Here is a 19,330-nt window from a genome sequence, read left to right as displayed (position 1 = left end):
GCTCATTATTTCCAGAAATGAAAAATTACTTATGGAGTATACCTATCATCATTTGTCATTGCAGCTGTAAAGGTCTTGGAACCATCGCTTTTTATCTGTGGTTTCCTGGGGTTTTCCCACTGGGTCTTAACCATTTCTCCAAAAGGGGTTTCTATAAAACCACAGCCTGTACATACATTAAATCAAGGTCCTAAAGCATGAATGCCTGATGAAACTGTATTAGGAGATGCTGGAGAAGATCAAGGCAGCACGTGCACTGCCCAGCTGTCAGCAGTGTGGGCGGCATATAGAAACCCTGTAGCTAAAGGCTATCAAAGGTGTCTTTGGTAACAGAAATCCTTTTGCTTTGCTCAGTGGTGACAGGATCTTTGGTCCTTGTTCAGATCACAGCAGTAAATGCTGGTGATATCACCCAAGTCATATTGACTTGAAATTTGATCTAGTTCCTTCCTCATCACTGGATTAACATTCCTGAAATCTCTTATAATTTTCATATATATTGGCCACAGCCCTTATAAAGAGAAGAACCTTTCTGCAAGGCAGAATTGTTTTAAAAACAGATAAATTAGAAAAGACAGAGATTATTATGTCCACACAGAACTTTAATCTTCTGGGTTGGTTTTCTCTGGAAAGTGCTCAAAAACCACAGTGAAAAATGGCACAAAACCAGAAAGTGAGGAGGAAAGAGAAAAAAGGAAAAGAGAGAGAGAGAGAGAGTGCGAGAGAGCACTCAGAGTTGCAATTGAAAGCACTTTTAGACTCTGTATTGTAAGAACATCTTTAGATCACTGCCCAGTGAAATGAGAAATTGCAAAAAGGGAAATCACCCCCTTCTTTGTGCTTGGTGAGAATCTGCCAGAAACATATCAACTTCGTTATGCTCTGTCATTTACCTCATGCCACTGGAACATCCCTGGCTTCAATGGATCTCGCCTAGATTTGCACCCACACTGGCAAAGAGATCACAAATGCTCCAGATCTGTCATCTGTTATGATGAATGGCAGATGTGTAGTCTAGCAGTGGCAGCACCTAATTTTAAGGATTCCAGATACCTCTCTGAGGTTAGCACAACATCCCTCAGATTACCCACTTGAGCATTTTACTTGAAGGATTTAATGGCACCTCTGGGAAACCTTCTGCAGAAAGTCAATGAGCTGCTGAGGTAAAGAAGAAGAGAGGTTTGGTATGGGTACAGATTACCAGGCATCCCTGCTCACAAAGGGTGTATTGACAGCTGCTAGGGCAAGGCAAGCAATAGAAGTGAGGGTAGCTCTGGCCTTGCCACTGCCCATACCAGTCGGCTGAGTGCTGTTCGTCAGTGGTGGGTGGACCGTGGCTGGATGCCAGGTGCCCACCAAAGCCGCTCTATCGCTCCCCCTCCTCAACTGGACGGGGGAGAGAAAATAAAACGAAAGGCTCGTGGGTCGAGATAAGGACAGGGAGATCGCTCACCAATTACTGTCACAGGAAAAACAGACTCGACTTGGGGAAAAATTAGTTTAATTTATCACTAGTCAAATCAGAGCAGGATAATGAGAAATAAAACCAAATCTTAAAACACCTTCCCCCCACCCCTCCCTTCTTCCCAGGCTTAACTTTACTCCTGATTTTCTCTACCTCCTCCCTCCCCAAGCGGCGCAGGGGGACGGGGAATGGGGGTTTGGGTCAGTTCATCACACATAGTTTCTGCTGCTCCTTCCCCCTCAGGGGGAGGACTCCTCACACTCTTCCCCTGCTCCAGCGTGGGGTCCCTCCCATGGGAGACAGTCCTCCACGAACTTCTCCAACGTGAGTCCCTCCCATGGGCTACAGTTCTTCACGAACTGCTCCAGCATGGGTCCCATCCACGGGGTGCAGTCCTTCAGGAACAGACTGCTCCAGCGTGCGTCCCCCGCGGGGTCACAAGTCCTGCCAGCAAACCTGCTCCAGCGTGGGCTCCTCTCTCCATGGGGCCATGGGGCCACGGGTCCACAGGTCCTGCCAGGAGCCTGCTCCAGCACAGGTTTTCCACGGGGTCACATCCTCCTTCGGGCGTCCACCTGCTCCAGCGTGGGGTCCTCCACAGGCTGCAGGTGGATATCTGCTCCACCGTGGACCTCCATGAGATGCAGGGGGACAGCCTGCCTCACCATGGTCTTCACCACGGGCTGCAGGGGAATCTCTGCTCCGGTGCCTGGAGCACCTCCTCCCCCTCCTTCTTCACTGACCCTGGTGTCTGCGGAGTTGTTCCTCTCACATCTTCTCACTCCTCTCTCTGGCTGCAGCTGCTACTCCCTGTAACTTATCTTCCCTTTCTTAAATATGTTATCCCAGCGGCGCTACCACTGTTGCTGATTGGCTCGGCCTTGGCCAGCGGCGGGTCCATCCTGGAACCCGCTGCCATTAACTTTATCGGGCATAGGGGAAGCTTCTAGCAGCTTCTCACAGAAGCCACCCCTGTAGCCCCCCCGCTACCAAAACCTTGCCATGCAAACCCAATACATCGTCTCAGCGGTGCAAGTCAGGACCAGCTTTCTCTGCAGGCACACGTGTGCCGTGGGAGTAGCACCGCTGGCAGATGCTGAGGGACACACCTGAAGGCACGTATCGTCTCTGAACAATGGAAACACGGCATTTTGCTTGTCTACATACTTTAGAAATGGTGTTTCAGTGCTGTATGACATCTTGTCAGTTTTTCCCTTGAAAGCGTGGCTGAAGCCTTTGATCCACAGCGCCTTTCTGAATTTGCTAAGCCAGATAAATCACTCATCGAATACTGCGAGCCCTGCCCTGATAGAGAATGTGTCCTCCGGGTTTATAGCCTCTCTCTGTGTTAGCCTCCCTCTTTCTTTTTTCCCTTCTCTTCACACGTGTAATTAAATAGCTCATTTCTTCTGCGACACATCCCAGGAAACGTGGTTGGCTGAGTTGGTTTTTTGGTGTTTTTGTTTGTTTGTTTGGTGGGGGGTTTTGTTTGTTTGCTTTTGTGTGTGTGTGTGTGTGTTTGTTTGTTTGTTTGCTTTTTCAGGGTTAGGAATGTTTTGGAACAGGAGGTCAGAAGAAGGGCAATACAAAGTAAAGGAGCTTCATGTAGACCGCTTAAAGAAGTTGACCGTGATGGAAAAGAAGGGGGTATCCCATGTAACAAGAGATCCGATCAACAGTCATCTGGCAGAGGACCAAAGGGATGTCTTCTGTTCTAAAAATAGCTAAGAAGTCATACTGTTCACGTGGGAAGAGCAGGCTGCCCTTCACCCGCCCCCTTCAGCACCATCAGAACTGGGTAGCTAAGTGAATCACAAAAGCCTTTACTGTTTTCCTCCCAAGTACCTGTACCACCCCTCCTTGGCCGAGCGTTTGTTTTCTTTTTTACAAACGTTAGTCCCACAGCTAAATCCCAGGATCTTCCAGGACCTCAAGGATGGGTTGGCCATCGCTGTATCCTGCCACAGGTAACAGTGCTCCCTCCAGCCAGGACTGCCCCAGCTGCGGTCCCCAGCACTGGACTTAGCCAGCCCCTTTCTGAGGGAGGCAGGAGAAGCAGGTGCCTCCTGTGCAGCCTGCCAAAACGGGGCTGGCTCTGCGGGGCTAAAAACGGGTGCTGGTTTTCAGTCAGCAACGGCAAGCGTGAATTCACTCACAAAGTTTCTCTCTTATTTGAGAGATGCTGTGCTGTTAGGATACCGCTCAGAATAACATTCGATCAGAATCTCGCCCTCAAATGTCAATACATTAGGCTGGAGCTACAAGAGCGCGGGTAACCACTCGTACCGCAAACGTACAATAGAAGTTAATTCTCTGTTGAGCGCTGCGAGTGACATAGTCTGTAACATTTCCTTAAGTCAGTGACCATGACCTTGGGATGCATACCAGTTAAAAATAAGGTTTTACAAATGCTTGGAAATGCTAAGTGTTTCCCATTACGTGGTTCATTCAAAGCACTTAATGACTTCTCAAGTCCATGTCAGTAGCTATATGAGACCAAAAAATCCTCATGGAGTCATCTGGGAAAACGCAGAAGAAAAAAGCACATCTGTCTTGTTTTAGCTTCCAACCTTGGATCTGGATTTTCTAATTCTTCTTTTTCTGGGAAGGAAGGGGAAAAAAAGAAAGAAGAGTTTCTGCAGAAGCATACATCTCCTTCAGAACAGAAGCGTGTGCCCACTTGTGCATACGCCTTTTTATCAGTGTCCAGGTATAAAAATGACAAGAGGTAAGAAAAAGATCTGCGGCCATTTCTTTCTGCCTTCTGTGATCTGCTGTCTGGCTTGGACCGTGCTTTGCAGCCTTGGAAAAAGACCAAAGAGGTGCCAAAGGAAAAATATATGAAAATGCAAGGTATTTTTATAGACTAGAACTCAACTCAGCATACCTTCGTGGCTTAACTCCAGCCAGATGTACGAACAGATACAAAGTGCAAGCTGTTTTGATCTTACCTCCTCCTCTTATTTTCCATCCATAAGAAACACTGTGTTTAAATTAGATCACTAGAGCCTGAGATTGCCCTTCAGGGAATTTCACACAGAGAATCTCAAAGTGTGTGCATGTGGGGGGATGATCCTCACTGACCATCCCGGGTAATGTGGAGAGGTCCTGTCACAACTTCTGTGGTGTGTTGGCCCGGGTTGAAGACCCCGAGAGGCGGTAGGGCAGACAGAGGAGAGGACTTTGCGTCCGTGGAGGGATCCTGCTCAGCTGAGCAACAGGAAACGTGATCAATGCGTAAAAAGGGACGCTTAACTTAAAGTTAGGCTCCTGATGCAGCACTCAGCACGACAGGGTTGGGGCAGCCCTGGGGCTCCCGGTGCTATTTCTGTGCAGAGCTGCTGACACTGCCAACATCCCGGCGAGGCCGCGGGCCCTGCTCAGCGCTGCCCCTCTACCAGTCGCACTGGTTTACCAAGGGTTATAGTTACGATAGCGTGTATGGGGCAAGAAAAATCGTAATGTATGATGAGAAAGGTGTTTTTCTTCGTGAGGGTTATTCAGTGTGCCCAGGGGCACTCCCTGCCGTGGGTCTTCGCCCCTACGGGTGCGGAGCAGAATATTCCCTTTGCCAGGAGCTGGCCTTGTCCCCAACGCCGCTGGTGTCCAGCCCCCGCGCATCCCGGGGGGCGATGCCGGTCCCCTGCCGGCACGGAGCTCCAGGGCCAGGCGCCTTCATGTGCTGTGTCAGGCCGACCGTCCCCACAGACCTTGCGGGTCGGGGAGCCCCGCGGCCCTGGGCGTCCCGAACTCACAGCTGCTCCTAAGGCCTTTATTGCGACTGGAACCGGGACTAAGAGTCTTTGGGCTGAGCTCTGCGCTCATGACACCCACCCAAATCTCGGTCCAAGGGGCTGGTCTGCCGGTGGAGCCAGCAGTAGAACCGTAAAGGCGAATTCTGATACGGTGTTATCGGTGCAGATAATAAGGGATTGCATTGTTGCAATTTTTGTCATTGCAGATTAAAGCAGGATGATTTCATGTAAGAAAACAGGAATTTGGAGAGGGATTCAGGTCATTGATTTTAGTCATTCAATGGTCATTCTTGACTCATTGAAACGAAAAGTTTTCGTAAGAAAGAGTCGACTTCAAGACACTTTCTATTTACAAATAGTAATCAGAATTTGAAATTGCTGAAGAATCTTGCTCAGACATTCTCAAGTGGAATACTTTTTTCCTTTAAAGGTGTTGTTATAGGCACCGTGAAGTGGATCTGAAACAAAAACATAGAAAGGCTAACATTGCAGTGAAGTGTTCAGAATTAGTTTCCTCGTTTACGCTGGGGTAAGTCTACTTCACCGTATTTTCAGCTTACAAGTATTTCTTCATGTTTTAACTTCTAATGGTGATTTTGGATGGGAACGCTTTTGGATGCGAAAAAACTGTTCTTGCCAGAAAAGCTCTTTTTTGTCCTACTTCCATCATGCTCGTTCTATTTCTCCTGACTGGTCTTACTAGCGTCAACCCTGTTGTTTGAAATGAAGATTACCTCACTGTACCTGGAGCTTCCATTTTGATACAAAAAATTATTTTCCTGAACTTTTATATCATTTTGCACTTTGACAATACTCCAAGCATAAACTTCCCTTCCAGTATGAGGAATGGAAAACTGCCCAAGGAGTATTACTCCTCTTGCGTCATGTTAGCGATATCTGCAGATAGCTGAGTTTATTTACTAGGTTCCTATGTATAAAAGACTGCATTCAATGGCTTTGTACAGGTGGATTCAGAGGAACTTGTAATTACCAGTTTCCCCAGCAGTGAGACGCGAGGAAATCCTAACAGCGTTGGAGTAAAGGACGAAATTATTGCAGACCGCAACTCCTTTACCAGGTATTCTCTCTCAGCATCCGATCGCTCACGCTACATGCAATTAAACTACCACCTACGACACAGCGCTACAGGGACAAAAAAAATCCCGAGCCAAAACCCGACGACCTTACTAACTGCCAGTGATTCAAATTTGCTGTACATTTATGACACACATGTTCTGCCTCACATACTTGATTTTGCCACCCATTTTCGTGGGCTCTACGTGGTACGGTGGAAGAACGTTCTGTCCTTAATAAACTGATCTCTCTTCTGTTTTCACAGTGGTTTCTCAAGGACGAGGGAAGGGCATGTTCATCACACCACGGGCCTTGTGCTTCCCTCTGCTGTGCGACCAAGAGAAAAGCACGGGCGTGCAGAAACCGTTTCCCGAGATCCCGATCGTCTGAAACGGTACTGTGGGCCTCTCTGGAGTGTATGGCCCTAGCATCAATACTGTTTATAAGACAAATCTTATAAAAAGGTCCATTTTAGACAGATGAGACATTTTGTACTGAAAAAAAAATTTTTGACTTTGTACAATTAAATAGTATTCACAGCTTAGTATTTTTTGGAATATTTTGCCATTGCCAGAACTTTTCTGCCTCTCCCGCTCCCCTCTTACCTGAAATGCAATGCTTATGAAATGCATAATTTTGCATTTCATCCTGGAAAAGTCTTTGCTCACCGTTTTTTCCAGCAAGCTTTGAAGTTTATCTGGGAAATCCGAGCTGCGGGATGGAGCAGGGTGGTTCCCGTTCTCGTTTTTTCCACCGTGCAGCTGATGGTGACTGAGGCAGCGATGGTTTGGCAAAGGCGCCCGCCGTGAGCTGGAGGTATCTTGGGAAGGAATTAAGAGTATGGAAACAGTGACGCCCTGCAGCCTGGCAATAGGGGGTGATTTATGGCACCGCCTGGTGATGCCGGTGCTTTCTGAGTCTGTGTCCCTGTTGTGACTGCTGCTCCAGAGGAGACACTGCTTGTGGCCAAGATGGGAGAAACTGCAGAAGTGTCCTCAGGAGCAGGGTGTTTTGAGATTCCCTGTTTGGTCTGTAATTCTGGGTGACTCCTCCAGCCTCACAGATCTGCTGTTTACTACTCGGCTGCTGTCTGCTGCTAAATTTACTACTACTACCTCGCCATCCAGCCTCTTCTATGCAAATGACAGGGTCAGGAGGTTGTCCTGTCCCACTGTGATGGGAGGGTGGCGGTGCAAGCGACAGCCCTGTGTGTGGCACGCAGTGGGGAAAGGGCAGGAGGTCGTTGTGAAAATATATCCCTAAGTCATGTCTTGGGGAAAGGGCAGTAATCTAGTCATCACCTCTTCCCTCCCTGCCGTGGTCGCAGGTTTTCCTTACTCAGCTTAAGCAACAGCCGGTCCCAAGGACAGAGGAGGGCACCTGGGGCACTTCACACCAGGAGGCTTCCCACAACCCCGATCCGTATTTGGAACGGTGCCTGGAGACATTCCCAAAGCGACAGAGTTGGGTTTAACTGCACGCAAACGTCTCCTTGTCCAGCATTTCTCGTGAGCACGACCAGCACCCCCAGCGTGATAACTGTGATGAGGCCCGTGTGCGTTTGTGTCGACTGCTGAACTGCTCCTTGGGACAGAGAGGTTGAAGCCGCAGCATCCATCCGTTCCTCAGCCGGCAAAGCAGAATCAAGAGAGCTGTGGAAGAACCTCTGACCCTCGGGTCTTGCCTATGCTGAAACCAATCGTTCCTGCATTCCCCAAAACACAGCAAGGAGTTGTTTCCCACGCAGCTCAGGGCACCGAGGGAGGGTGAGGATGGGTTCGTGTGTAAATAGAGGACGACGTTGAGAAAGTCCTTCCTCTGTCAGAACCAATCCCTTCCTTTTGATTTCAGGTCACCCTCTCCGGAACCCAAGTGTCTCAGAGACACAGGCAGAAAGCTGACAAAGCATTTCCCAGGGGGTGAACACCAGTTCACCTCGGGAACTGCTTCTCTGCACCGTGCTGGGATGAGATCTATTAACAGGCACATTCTGTATGCGTGTCTATGTTCTCACAGCTCCTGTGAAAGTAGCTGGGCTCCTCTGAATGCCAAGACACAGCCCAAGGAGGAAGGAATCTGTGTTATAAAGCTGTGTTCAAAATGCGGTTTTGTGGGAGAGAAGCAATCAGACATCTACCAAGGAGCACGCTGCCGTGAGTCCTACTGCCATGTGACATGCCAGCTGCTGAAACCAGCAGTAGAAAGATGAGCTCTCTGCACCCTCTTGTGAAAGTTCTCCGCAATTACACCGTCACAAATCCACAGGACATCTGCGGCAGGGACCATGGCTGTCACACTTGCTCCTCCCATACACTAGCACGCCAGATGCGAGCGCTGAAGAACTGGTGCCGTCAGCAGCTGTTGAACACGAGAAGCATTAGAAACAGGGGAACTCATGGGATTATTCAGCCGCTTCCTTGGCCGGCCACTCCTTTCCACACCTGGCTTCCTCACTGCTTCCAAAGACGACTGCAACTGAGCTCTGCACGCACATACACGAACCCCCCGGCACAGGCACAGGCACAGGCACAGGCACAGGCACAGGCACAGGCACCTCCAGCAGGACAAACATCTACCCACCTTGGAGAGGTTCCTGCTTCGTCACTCTCTGTGGGGTGCAGAGACAAGTGCTGGAGGTGGCAAGGTTATAGCTCATCCCAGCTCCTTTTGTTGACAATAACGGAACTCAAGCTCAGTAGATTTTTTCTTTAAATATCAGCCTAAATTTGTCTTTTCATTGTTTAATCCATTTACTCTTTTTTATGCTAGTTTCAACTGCTGTACATAGTCCTTTCCTTCCTTTGATGCTTCTACCTCTTCCTTTCTTTGCACCTTCCCCTCCCTGATTGTCAGCTGAGCTATTTTCAGATCTTTTACGGTCCTTTTTTTCAGCCACCTGGTACCAGATCTGCCAACACCATAATAATTCTCATTGTTTTACCCCTAACTGCCTTCTCTTTGGGCCACCTTCACAGCTGGCAAAGCTTCCATCTTGCATCCGCAATTTTGTGACAGTAAGGTGGGTAAGGACTGAAGCAAGTGGTTTCCTAAGGACTGCAATGCAACAATGAACGGCAAGCCAGACCTTTTCTCTCTCAGGCGAAGCTGCTTTGAAAGGGCTGACGAATTCCCATCACGGAAATGAAGAGATGTTGACAAAGGATCACGCTGAATGGATTTGAAAGGGGATAGGAAGCTCAGCTTGCAAAATGAGACACAAGGATCTTTCTCCCCACCAGAATTTTGGTGTCACAATAGCACTGCTTCACGCTGGCGAGCTGTCCCCAGGAGAAGAGCTTTGTCAGGCCCCTCTTTGCACATCCCTCCCGCCTGCGGGAGGAGTAGCCAGCCGTAGGCGTGCAGCCTGCTGCGCCCAGCTGGGAGAGGAAGCCCCTGCCAGACCCCTCAGGCACGTGCAGGGTGGGGGGACCCCTCCTCGGTGTCCCCACGCCGACACCTCACGGCAGGGTGCAGGGCTCTGAGGATGCTCCTTCAGCCAGGCAGAGCTCGGGATGCCCCTCACGGCACTGGGATCGGGCGGGGGCACTGGGGGCTGCCAACAGAGAACGGGGATGATGCCCAGCCTCGTCCCCATCGGACCTGCAGAGAAACCAGCTTCCCCTCCTGCCCGCTCTGCCCTCGGCATCTGCTGCGCTGCGGGTGCGCGGCTGCAGCAGGATTTCCTGCGGGAGGAGGCGCCGCCGCCATGGGCCTGGGGCTCCGGGGCCCATGGCCGTGCCCCCCAGCAGGCTGGTGCTACCCACGGTGGGGCGCGGGGGGAAAGGGAAGAGGCACCAGGAGCAGGGGGAGAAAGCAGCACCCAGAGACTGTGTCAGGGAAACAGGAATTTATTCCTTTTCTTGATGCAAGGCTGCTGGAGCCCTGCTAGCGCCGCCGGCGGGGCGGCCTCTTGCGGGGCTGGGCAGAGCCCTGGGGGCTGGGGGCCCTCCTCTTTGGGGGCGCCGGGGCCCCCTGGACACGCGGTCCCTGCCCCGGCCGGGAGCGGAGGGGCTGCGGCTGCAGCCCTGGGCAGAGGGACCTGCCGCCGGCGCCTGCCCCGGCTCCTCCTGGGGCTGCTCCTGCTCTGCAGGGACGGGCGCAGATGGAGGGCGGCCGGGACCCCCGCGGAGGGCAGCCTCCAGCGTGCCGGCTTCCTCCTCCCCGTCGGAGGCTGCAGGGCTGCTGGAGGAGGCCGGGTGGGGGGCGGGAGTCCCCCCTGCAGGCTGGTGGGGCTGGAGCTGGCTGCAGGGCTGTCCTCCTCCTCCCCGGCAGTGTAGGAGCGCAGCAGCCTCTGGGCCTCCTCGCTGCACCGGTGCACGATGACGTTGATGAGGCCATGCACCAGCGGTGCTGCATGCTCCTCGAGGCTCGGCTGCATCCGCTGGACCACGGCCTCCCCGTCCAGCCCGTAGCAGCACAGGGCGTGCAGGATCAGCTTTTCTGCTGCCATTGCCAGCAACCACTGTTCCTCGTACAGCACGTCCAGCTCCCGGCGCAGCCAGGGCAGCACGGGGTCGAGGAGCTGCTGGTTTTGCCGGAAGAGCGATGCCCAGACCTCGGGCAGGAGGCCACCCACGGCAGCCCTGGCCTCTGTCCCCGCAGCCCCCTGCTCTTCCAGCAACGGCATCCCCTGCGGAGAGGACGGAGGGGACGCCGCGGGGCGATGGGGGCTGCTGTTGGCCAGGCGGCCGGGAGCTCTGCCTGCCTGGCTGCTGGCGACCGATGGCTGTGCGGGGGGCGTGATGACATACACCAGGTAGTCATCTGCTCCCCGCACAGAAAACTTGACCTTCTGCATCCGTGTTCTGCAGAGTGGGCAATTTGGTGTCCTTTTTGCCCAGCGCAGGATGCAGCCCAGGCAGAACTGGTGTTGGCATGGCTGCACGAAGGCAACGCCCTTCCGAGCATCGCAGCAGATGGGGCAGCTCCACTCTGTCTCCGCGGCCATGTTTGCGCTCCGCGGCGGGTTGGGGAGAGCTGAGGATGAGCTGAGGAGCTGCTCCCCGTCCCTGGCGCTGGCGCTGCCAAAGGGTGTCGCACGCTGCAAAAGGCAGAGAGGCCATGGTCACTCGCTGTCCCGGGGAGCAGAGGGGAGGGCAGGGGAGGAAGAAATGCCCAGGCCCCTCGAGAAGGACACCCTCCCGGCTCCCCGAGCCCCATCGCCCGCCCCACGGCCGCCCCGGGGGGACGTTTCCCCGCACAGCTCACCTCCGCTGCTGCAAGCGCGCCCCGCGGTGCCCGGCTGCCCGAGCCAGGCAGGGCCGGGGAAACACAGGGGATGGCTCCGGGACGGGCACCGAGAGCTGCCGACGGCAGCCCCCAAAGCACCACCCAGCACCGGGAGAAGCCTCGCTCCACCCTCCAGACCTCGCAGGCACGCTCGGCAGGAGTCCAGGCACGAGCCAGGCTGGCCCAGGCTCTGCCGGCGCCCGAAGATAAGCGGCGAGGGACGTGAGGTCACAGTCCCTCGCTCGCTGACGGCACAATCCACCGCTCGGTGACGTCAGCCTCCACCACTCAGTGATGTCACAGTGGGCCTTCCGCCCCCGCAGGCGCATGGCATCAGGAGAAAAAAAGAAAATACCACTTCTTGTTTGCATCTTCTGCATTTCTGTGTTGCTCCAGCTGGGTCACCTGCAACAGGCGTCTGTGACTGTGTGTCTCGTCCCCACTCCTGACGCCTTGCAGAGGTCTGCTGCGAGGGGGAGCGTGGTGGGACCGGTGAGCGTGGACTGCCCGCAGCTGGATGATGCCTTGCCTGGCTGGCTGCCTTGCCATGCTTCTGGTAGCTGGTGCTCCTGGCCAGCTGGTGCACTGGTGGTCCTCCACAGCGCTAGCAACGGAGCCTGATCCTGTATGCGCAGGAAGGGGTTGGAGTTGCTGCCCCTCCAGAGTACGGTAGAAGGGCCGCAGACGCCCTGCTCACGACTCCGGGGAGCCCAGGATCGATCACCGCGTGGGCCGTGCTGTCCCATCGTCCATTCTTGCCTCTAGCCTTTCTAATCATTTATAGTCATTAGTCCAAGCACTTCTTTTTTGTTTTAGGAGACCATTAGCTGTCAAAGTTTGACTGCGTAGAGTGAAGGGTGCTGTGGAAGTCGGCCACATGGGTCTGCCCATGAAAATCTCGTGAGGTGACAGTCCCTATTTTCTATTCCCAGGGCTTCTCGTCTGCATCAATGGGAGAGGCACCTTTACCTCATTGCGATACTTTGTAGCCACCAGCAGGGTATGTGCAACTTAGAAATGAGGAAGGGATGTTTTACACAGCCCACTCTGCTGAAGCAGGTGTGATGGCAGATTTGCTTCTCAGTGCTGGTCTTTTCTGCCTGCCTGGACATACTGTGCCTACGTGCTGTGTTTGGCACTATGTGAGTTCGCCTGGCGGTTGCTGAGAGGCTGTTCCTCATGAACATGCTTTATTTGAGAGGCTGTGATGAAGAGCCATGAGCGGGGCAGAAGCAGCCTCCTTTGTTTTGCACTTAAGTGTGACACTAGTGCATTATAAAAGAATCCAGTTTATCCTCCAGCCTCAATAGCAAACAAATGGCCTGGCATAACATACAAGCTCCCGAGTCTCCAGGAACGTTCCCCAGGCAGCAGCCAACAGGAAAGAACCGAGCCGATCTGAAATAAAGGTCAGTGCTGGAAGAGAAAGTGGAAACCAGGGAATTCGGAAAGACCCAGAGCCATCACACCCCCAAAACTCACACACTCGGGTAACTGTTTGGCGCCGTGCTGGGAACAGCAGACCCTGCACAGCTCTGCACACAGATGTGCTCCTCCGTGTTTGCTCTGAGGGGAGTTTCGGGGCTCTCCTCACAATCGGTTTGTGGCCAAAGCAAGGAAGCTCTATAGCAGGTGCTGTTGCTTGTCTCTAACTCCCCCAATAGCAGGGGCAATGCAGAGACGAGCCCTGGATCTCAAGACGCACCAAAAAGATCTTCTACACGAAGGATGGTTTCCACACAATGTAGCAAGTCTGCAGGTGGGCGTAATGCTACTAAACCCCCAGACTTGGGCACCCAGATGATGGTATCAGATGGGAAAAGGAAACAGGTGCATTTGAAGAGGTATTTCATTTCAACCTGGCAAACAGTTGCTCTTTTGATGTGGTTTTGAAGCAAGAAAGGCTATTTTTCCCATTTTACAGAAAAGGCAGTGGACCAGAGGAAGGTAAATCCTTCTGCCTCAAGTCCCTGCATGAGCTTGGGGAAGGGACTCCAAGGCAATATCTGAGCGGGGGCTATGGAGCGAGGCTGTCTCAACTCCAACCACCTTAACTTCCAGGTCCCAGGACAGCATGACAACCCTCCTACTGCACTTGTGAAACCTAACAACCCTGAAAGTTCTGTCCTACAGAGATGAGGGGAAGGTAGGCGGCACTGTCTCTGTCTCGGCATTCGTGAATCGTATTGATTTACACTTGCAGACATGTGCCGTTCCTCCTATTTCCTTATCGCGGTGCATTCAATATACTTCTTCCTGCACCCTCTTGTCCAAGCAAGTGCATCAGCAAAATCCCTGCTTCCAGCCGACTGCTCAGAAGCAATCCTCTTTTAGAGCAGTCCTGCACGCACACAAGGTCATGAGAAAATGTTACGGAAAGGAAACGGGTAGCCCAGGCCCAACCCTACAGAGTGCTACGGACTTCCAGGACACCCACAAGCGTTTTCCTCTTTGCTGACTGCAGTGGGTGTAGGACTTTTGGCTGCCTACAGGCTCAACGTTGAGTGCCTGCGGGGGCGGAAGGCCCACTGTGACATCACTGAGTGGTGGAGGCTGACGTCACCGAGCGGTGGATTGTGCCGTCAGCGAGCGAGGGACTGTGACCTCACGTCCCTCGCCGCTTATCTTCGGGCGCCGGCAGAGCCTGGGCCAGCCTGGCTCGTGCCTGGACTCCTGCCGAGCGTGCCTGCGAGGTCTGGAGGGTGGAGCGAGGCTTCTCCCGGTGCTGGGTGGTGCTTTGGGGGCTGCCGTCGGCAGCTCTCGGTGCCCGTCCCGGAGCCATCCCCTGTGTTTCCCCGGCCCTGCCTGGCTCGGGCAGCCGGGCACCGCGGGGCGCGCTTGCAGCAGCGGAGGTGAGCTGTGCGGGGAAACGTCCCCCCGGGGCGGCCGTGGGGCGGGCGATGGGGCTCGGGGAGCCGGGAGGGTGTCCTTCTCGAGGGGCCTGGGCATTTCTTCCTCCCCTGCCCTCCCCTCTGCTCCCCGGGACAGCGAGTGACCATGGCCTCTCTGCCTTTTGCAGCGTGCGACACCCTTTGGCAGCGCCAGCGCCAGCGCCAGGGACGGGGAGCAGCTCCTCAGCTCATCCTCAGCTCTCCCCAACCCGCCGCGGAGCGCAAACATGGCCGTGGAGACAGAGTGGAGCTGCCCCATCTGCTGCGATGCTCGGAAGGGCGTTGCCTTCGTGCAGCCATGCCAACACCAGTTCTGCCTGGGCTGCATCCTGCGCTGGGCAAAAAGGACACCAAATTGCCCACTCTGCAGAACACGGATGCAGAAGGTCAAGTTTTCTGTGCGGGGAGCAGATGACTACCTGGTGTATGTCATCACGCCCCCCGCACAGCCATCGGTCGCCAGCAGCCAGGCAGGCAGAGCTCCCGGCCGCCTGGCCAACAGCAGCCGCCATCGCCCCGCGGCGTCCCCTCCGTCCTCTCCGCAGGGGATGCCGTTGCTGGAAGAGCAGGGGGCTGCGGGGACAGAGGCCAGGGCTGCCGTGGGTGGCCTCCTGCCCGAGGTCTGGGCATCGCTCTTCCGGCAAAACCAGCAGCTCCTCGACCCCGTGCTGCCCTGGCTGCGCCGGGAGCTGGACGTGCTGTACGAGGAACAGTGGTTGCTGGCAATGGCAGCAGAAAAGCTGATCCTGCACGCCCTGTGCTGCTACGGGCTGGACGGGGAGGCCGTGGTCCAGCGGATGCAGCCGAGCCTCGAGGAGCATGCAGCACCGCTGGTGCATGGCCTCATCAACGTCATCGTGCACCGGTGCAGCGAGGAGGCCCAGAGGCTGCTGCGCTCCTACACTGCCGGGGAGGAGGAGGACAGCCCTGCAGCCAGCTCCAGCCCCACCAGCCTGCAGGGGGGGACTCCCGCCCCCCACCCGGCCTCCTCCAGCAGCCCTGCAGCCTCCGACGGGGAGGAGGAAGCCGGCACGCTGGAGGCTGCCCTCCGCGGGGGTCCCGGCCGCCCTCCATCTGCGCCCGTCCCTGCAGAGCAGGAGCAGCCCCAGGAGGAGCCGGGGCAGGCGCCGGCGGCAGGTCCCTCTGCCCAGGGCTGCAGCCGCAGCCCCTCCGCTCCCGGCCGGGGCAGGGACTGCGTGTCCAGGGGGCCCCGGCGCCCCCCAAAGAGGAGGGCCCCCAGCCCCCAGGGCTCTGCCCAGCCCCGCAAGAGGCCGCCCCGCCGGCGGCGCTAGCAGGGCTCCAGCAGCCTTGCATCAAGAAAAAGGGAATAAATTCCTATTTCCCTGACACAGTCTCTGGGTGCTGCTTTTTCCCCTGCTCCTGGTGCCTCTTCCCTTTCCCCCCGCGCCCCACCGTGGGTAGCACCAGCCTGCTGGGGGGCACGGCCATGGGCCCCGGAGCCCCAGGCCCATGGCGGCGGCGCCTCCTCCCGCAGGAAATCCTGCTGCAGCCGCGCACCCGCAGCGCAGCAGATGCCGAGGGCAGAGCGGGCAGGAGGGGAAGCTGGTTTCTCTGCAGGTCCGATGGGGACGAGGCTGGGCATCATCCCCGTTCTCTGTTGGCAGCCCCCAGTGCCCCCGCCCGATCCCAGTGCCGTGAGGGGCATCCCGAGCTCTGCCTGGCTGAAGGAGCATCCTCAGAGCCCTGCACCCTGCCGTGAGGTGTCGGCGTGGGGACACCGAGGAGGGGTCCCCCCACCCTGCACGTGCCTAAGGGGTCTGGCAGGGGCTTCCTCTCCCAGCTGGGCGCAGCAGGCTGCACGCCTACGGCTGGCTACTCCTCCCGCAGGCGGGAGGGATGTGCAAAGAGGGGCCTGACAAAGCTCTTCTCCTGGGGACAGCTCGCCAGCGTGAAGCAGTGCTATTGTGACACCAAAATTCTGGTGGGGAGAAAGATCCTTGTGTCTCATTTTGCAAGCTGAGCTTCCTATCCCCTTTCAAATCCATTCAGCGTGATCCTTTGTCAACATCTCTTCATTTCCGTGATGGGAATTCGTCAGCCCTTTCAAAGCAGCTTCGCCTGAGAGAGAAAAGGTCTGGCTTGCCGTTCATTGTTGCATTGCAGTCCTTAGGAAACCACTTGCTTCAGTCCTTACCCACCTTACTGTCACAAAATTGCGGATGCAAGATGGAAGCTTTGCCAGCTGTGAAGGTGGCCCAAAGAGAAGGCAGTTAGGGGTAAAACAATGAGAATTATTATGGTGTTGGCAGATCTGGTACCAGGTGGCTGAAAAAAAGGACCGTAAAAGATCTGAAAATAGCTCAGCTGACAATCAGGGAGGGGAAGGTGCAAAGAAAGGAAGAGGTAGAAGCATCAAAGGAAGGAAAGGACTATGTACAGCAGTTGAAACTAGCATAAAAAAGAGTAAATGGATTAAACAATGAAAAGACAAATTTAGGCTGATATTTAAAAAAAAATCTACTGAGCTTGAGTTCCGTTATTGTCAACAAAAGGAGCTGGGATGAGCTATAACCTTGCCACCTCCAGCACTTGTCTCTGCACCCCACAGAGAGTGACGAAGCAGGAACCTCTCCAAGGTGGGTAGATGTTTGTCCTGCTGGAGGTGCCTGTGCCTGTGCCTGTGCCTGTGCCTGTGCCTGTGCCTGTGCCGGGGGGTTCGTGTATGTGCGTGCAGAGCTCAGTTGCAGTCGTCTTTGGAAGCAGTGAGGAAGCCAGGTGTGGAAAGGAGTGGCCGGCCAAGGAAGCGGCTGAATAATCCCATGAGTTCCCCTGTTTCTAATGCTTCTCGTGTTCAACAGCTGCTGACGGCACCAGTTCTTCAGCGCTCGCATCTGGCGTGCTAGTGTATGGGAGGAGCAAGTGTGACAGCCACGGTCCCTGCCGCAGATGTCCTGTGGATTTGTGACGGTGTAATTGCGGAGAACTTTCACAAGAGGGTGCAGAGAGCTCATCTTTCTACTGCTGGTTTCAGCAGCTGGCATGTCACATGGCAGTAGGACTCACGGCAGCGTGCTCCTTGGTAGATGTCTGATTGCTTCTCTCCCACAAAACCGCATTTTGAACACAGCTTTATAACACAGATTCCTTCCTCCTTGGGCTGTGTCTTGGCATTCAGAGGAGCCCAGCTACTTTCACAGGAGCTGTGAGAACATAGACACGCATACAGAATGTGCCTGTTAATAGATCTCATCCCAGCACGGTGCAGAGAAGCAGTTCCCGAGGTGAACTGGTGTTTCACCCCCTGGGAAATGCTTTGTCAGCTTTCTGCCTGTGTCTCTGAGACACTTGGGTTCCGGAGAGGGGTGACCTGAAATCAAAAGGAAGGGATTGGTTCTGACAGAGGAAGGACTTTCTCAACGTCGTCCTCTATTTACACACGAACCCATCCTCACCCTCCCTCGGTGCCCTGAACTGCGTGGGAAACAACTCCTTGCTGTGTTTTGGGGAATGCAGGAACGATTGGTTTCAGCATAGGCAAGACCCGAGGGTCAGAGGTTCTTCCACAGCTCTCTTGATTCTGCTTTGCCGGCTGAGGAACGGATGGATGCTGCGGCTTCAACCTCTCTGTCCCAAGGAGCAGTTCAGCAGTCGACACAAACGCACACGGGCCTCATCACAGTTATCACGCTGGGGGTGCTGGTCGTGCTCACGAGAAATGCTGGACAAGGAGACGTTTGCGTGCAGTTAAACCCAACTCTGTCGCTTTGGGAATGTCTCCAGGCACCGTTCCAAATACGGATCGGGGTTGTGGGAAGCCTCCTGGTGTGAAGTGCCCCAGGTGCCCTCCTCTGTCCTTGGGACCGGCTGTTGCTTAAGCTGAGTAAGGAAAACCTGCGACCACGGCAGGGAGGGAAGAGGTGATGGCTAGATTACTGCCTGGCTCCCCAAGACATGACTTAGGGATATATTTTCACAACGACCTCCTGCCCTTTCCCCACTGCGTGCCACACACAGGGCTGTCGCTTGCACCACCACCCTCCCATCACAGTGGGACAGGACAACCTCCTGACCCTGTCATTTGCATAGAAGAGGCTGGATGGCGAGGTAGTAGTAGTAAATTTAGCAGCAGACAGCAGCCGAGTAGTAAGCAGCAGATCTCTGAGGCTGGAGGAGTCACCCAGAATTACAGACCAAACAGGGAATCTCAAAACACCCTGCTCCTGAGGACACTTCTGCAGTTTCTCCCATCTTGGCCACAAGCAGTGTCTCCTCTGGAGCAGCAGTCACAACAGGGACACAGACTCAGAAAGCACCGGCATCACCAGGCGGTGCCATAAATCACCCCCTATTGCCAGGCTGCAGGGCGTCACTGTTTCCATACTCTTAATTCCTTCCCAAGATACCTCCAGCTCACGGCGGGCGCCTTTGCCAAACCATCGCTGCCTCAGTCACCATCAGCTGCACGGTGGAAAAAACGAGAACGGGAACCACCCTGCTCCATCCCGCAGCTCGGATTTCCCAGATAAACATCAAAGCTTGCTGGAAAAAACGGTGAGCAAAGACTTTTCCAGGATGAAATGCAAAATTATGCATTTCATAAGCATTGCATTTCAGGTAAGAGGGGAGCGGGACAGGCAGAAAAGTCCTGGCAACGGCAAAATATTCCAAAAAATACCAAGCTGTGAATACTATTTAATTGTACAAAGTCAAAATTTTTTTTTTCAGTACAAAATGTCTCATCCGTCTAAAATGGACCTTTTTATAAGATTTGTCTTATAAACAGTGTTGATGCTAGGGCCGTACACTCCAGAGAGGCCCACAGTACCGTTTCAGACGATCGGGATCTCGGGAAACGGTTTCTGCACGCCCGTGCTTTTCTCTTGGTCGCACAGCAGAGGGAAGCACAAGGCCCGTGGTGTGATGAACATGCCCTTCCCTCGTCCTTGAGAAACCAC

The 19,330-nt window shown here is 54.4% G+C and overlaps 1 long non-coding RNA gene across 2 annotated transcripts; it reads left to right on the top strand.

The window, feature by feature from the left end:
- The first annotated feature begins 3,571 nt into the window (after positions 1-3,571).
- Positions 3,572-6,833, top strand: LOC127027078 (uncharacterized). Of its 2 annotated transcripts, none has more exons than XR_007767783.1 (4): positions 3,572-4,318; positions 5,651-5,749; positions 6,186-6,298; positions 6,560-6,833. It is a non-coding gene; the product is annotated as an uncharacterized LOC127027078 (long non-coding RNA). The 2 variants fall into 2 exon arrangements; XR_007767784.1 differs by having other exon boundaries at positions 3,573-4,193.
- The last annotated feature ends 12,497 nt before the right edge of the window (positions 6,834-19,330 follow it).

The sequence above is a fragment of the Gymnogyps californianus genome, chromosome Z, assembly GCF_018139145.2.
Source record: "Gymnogyps californianus isolate 813 chromosome Z, ASM1813914v2, whole genome shotgun sequence".
Classification (NCBI taxonomy): domain Eukaryota; kingdom Metazoa; phylum Chordata; class Aves; order Accipitriformes; family Cathartidae; genus Gymnogyps; species Gymnogyps californianus.
Note: the sequence above shows the minus strand (reverse complement) of the source record. Positions and strands in the feature narration are given on the sequence as shown.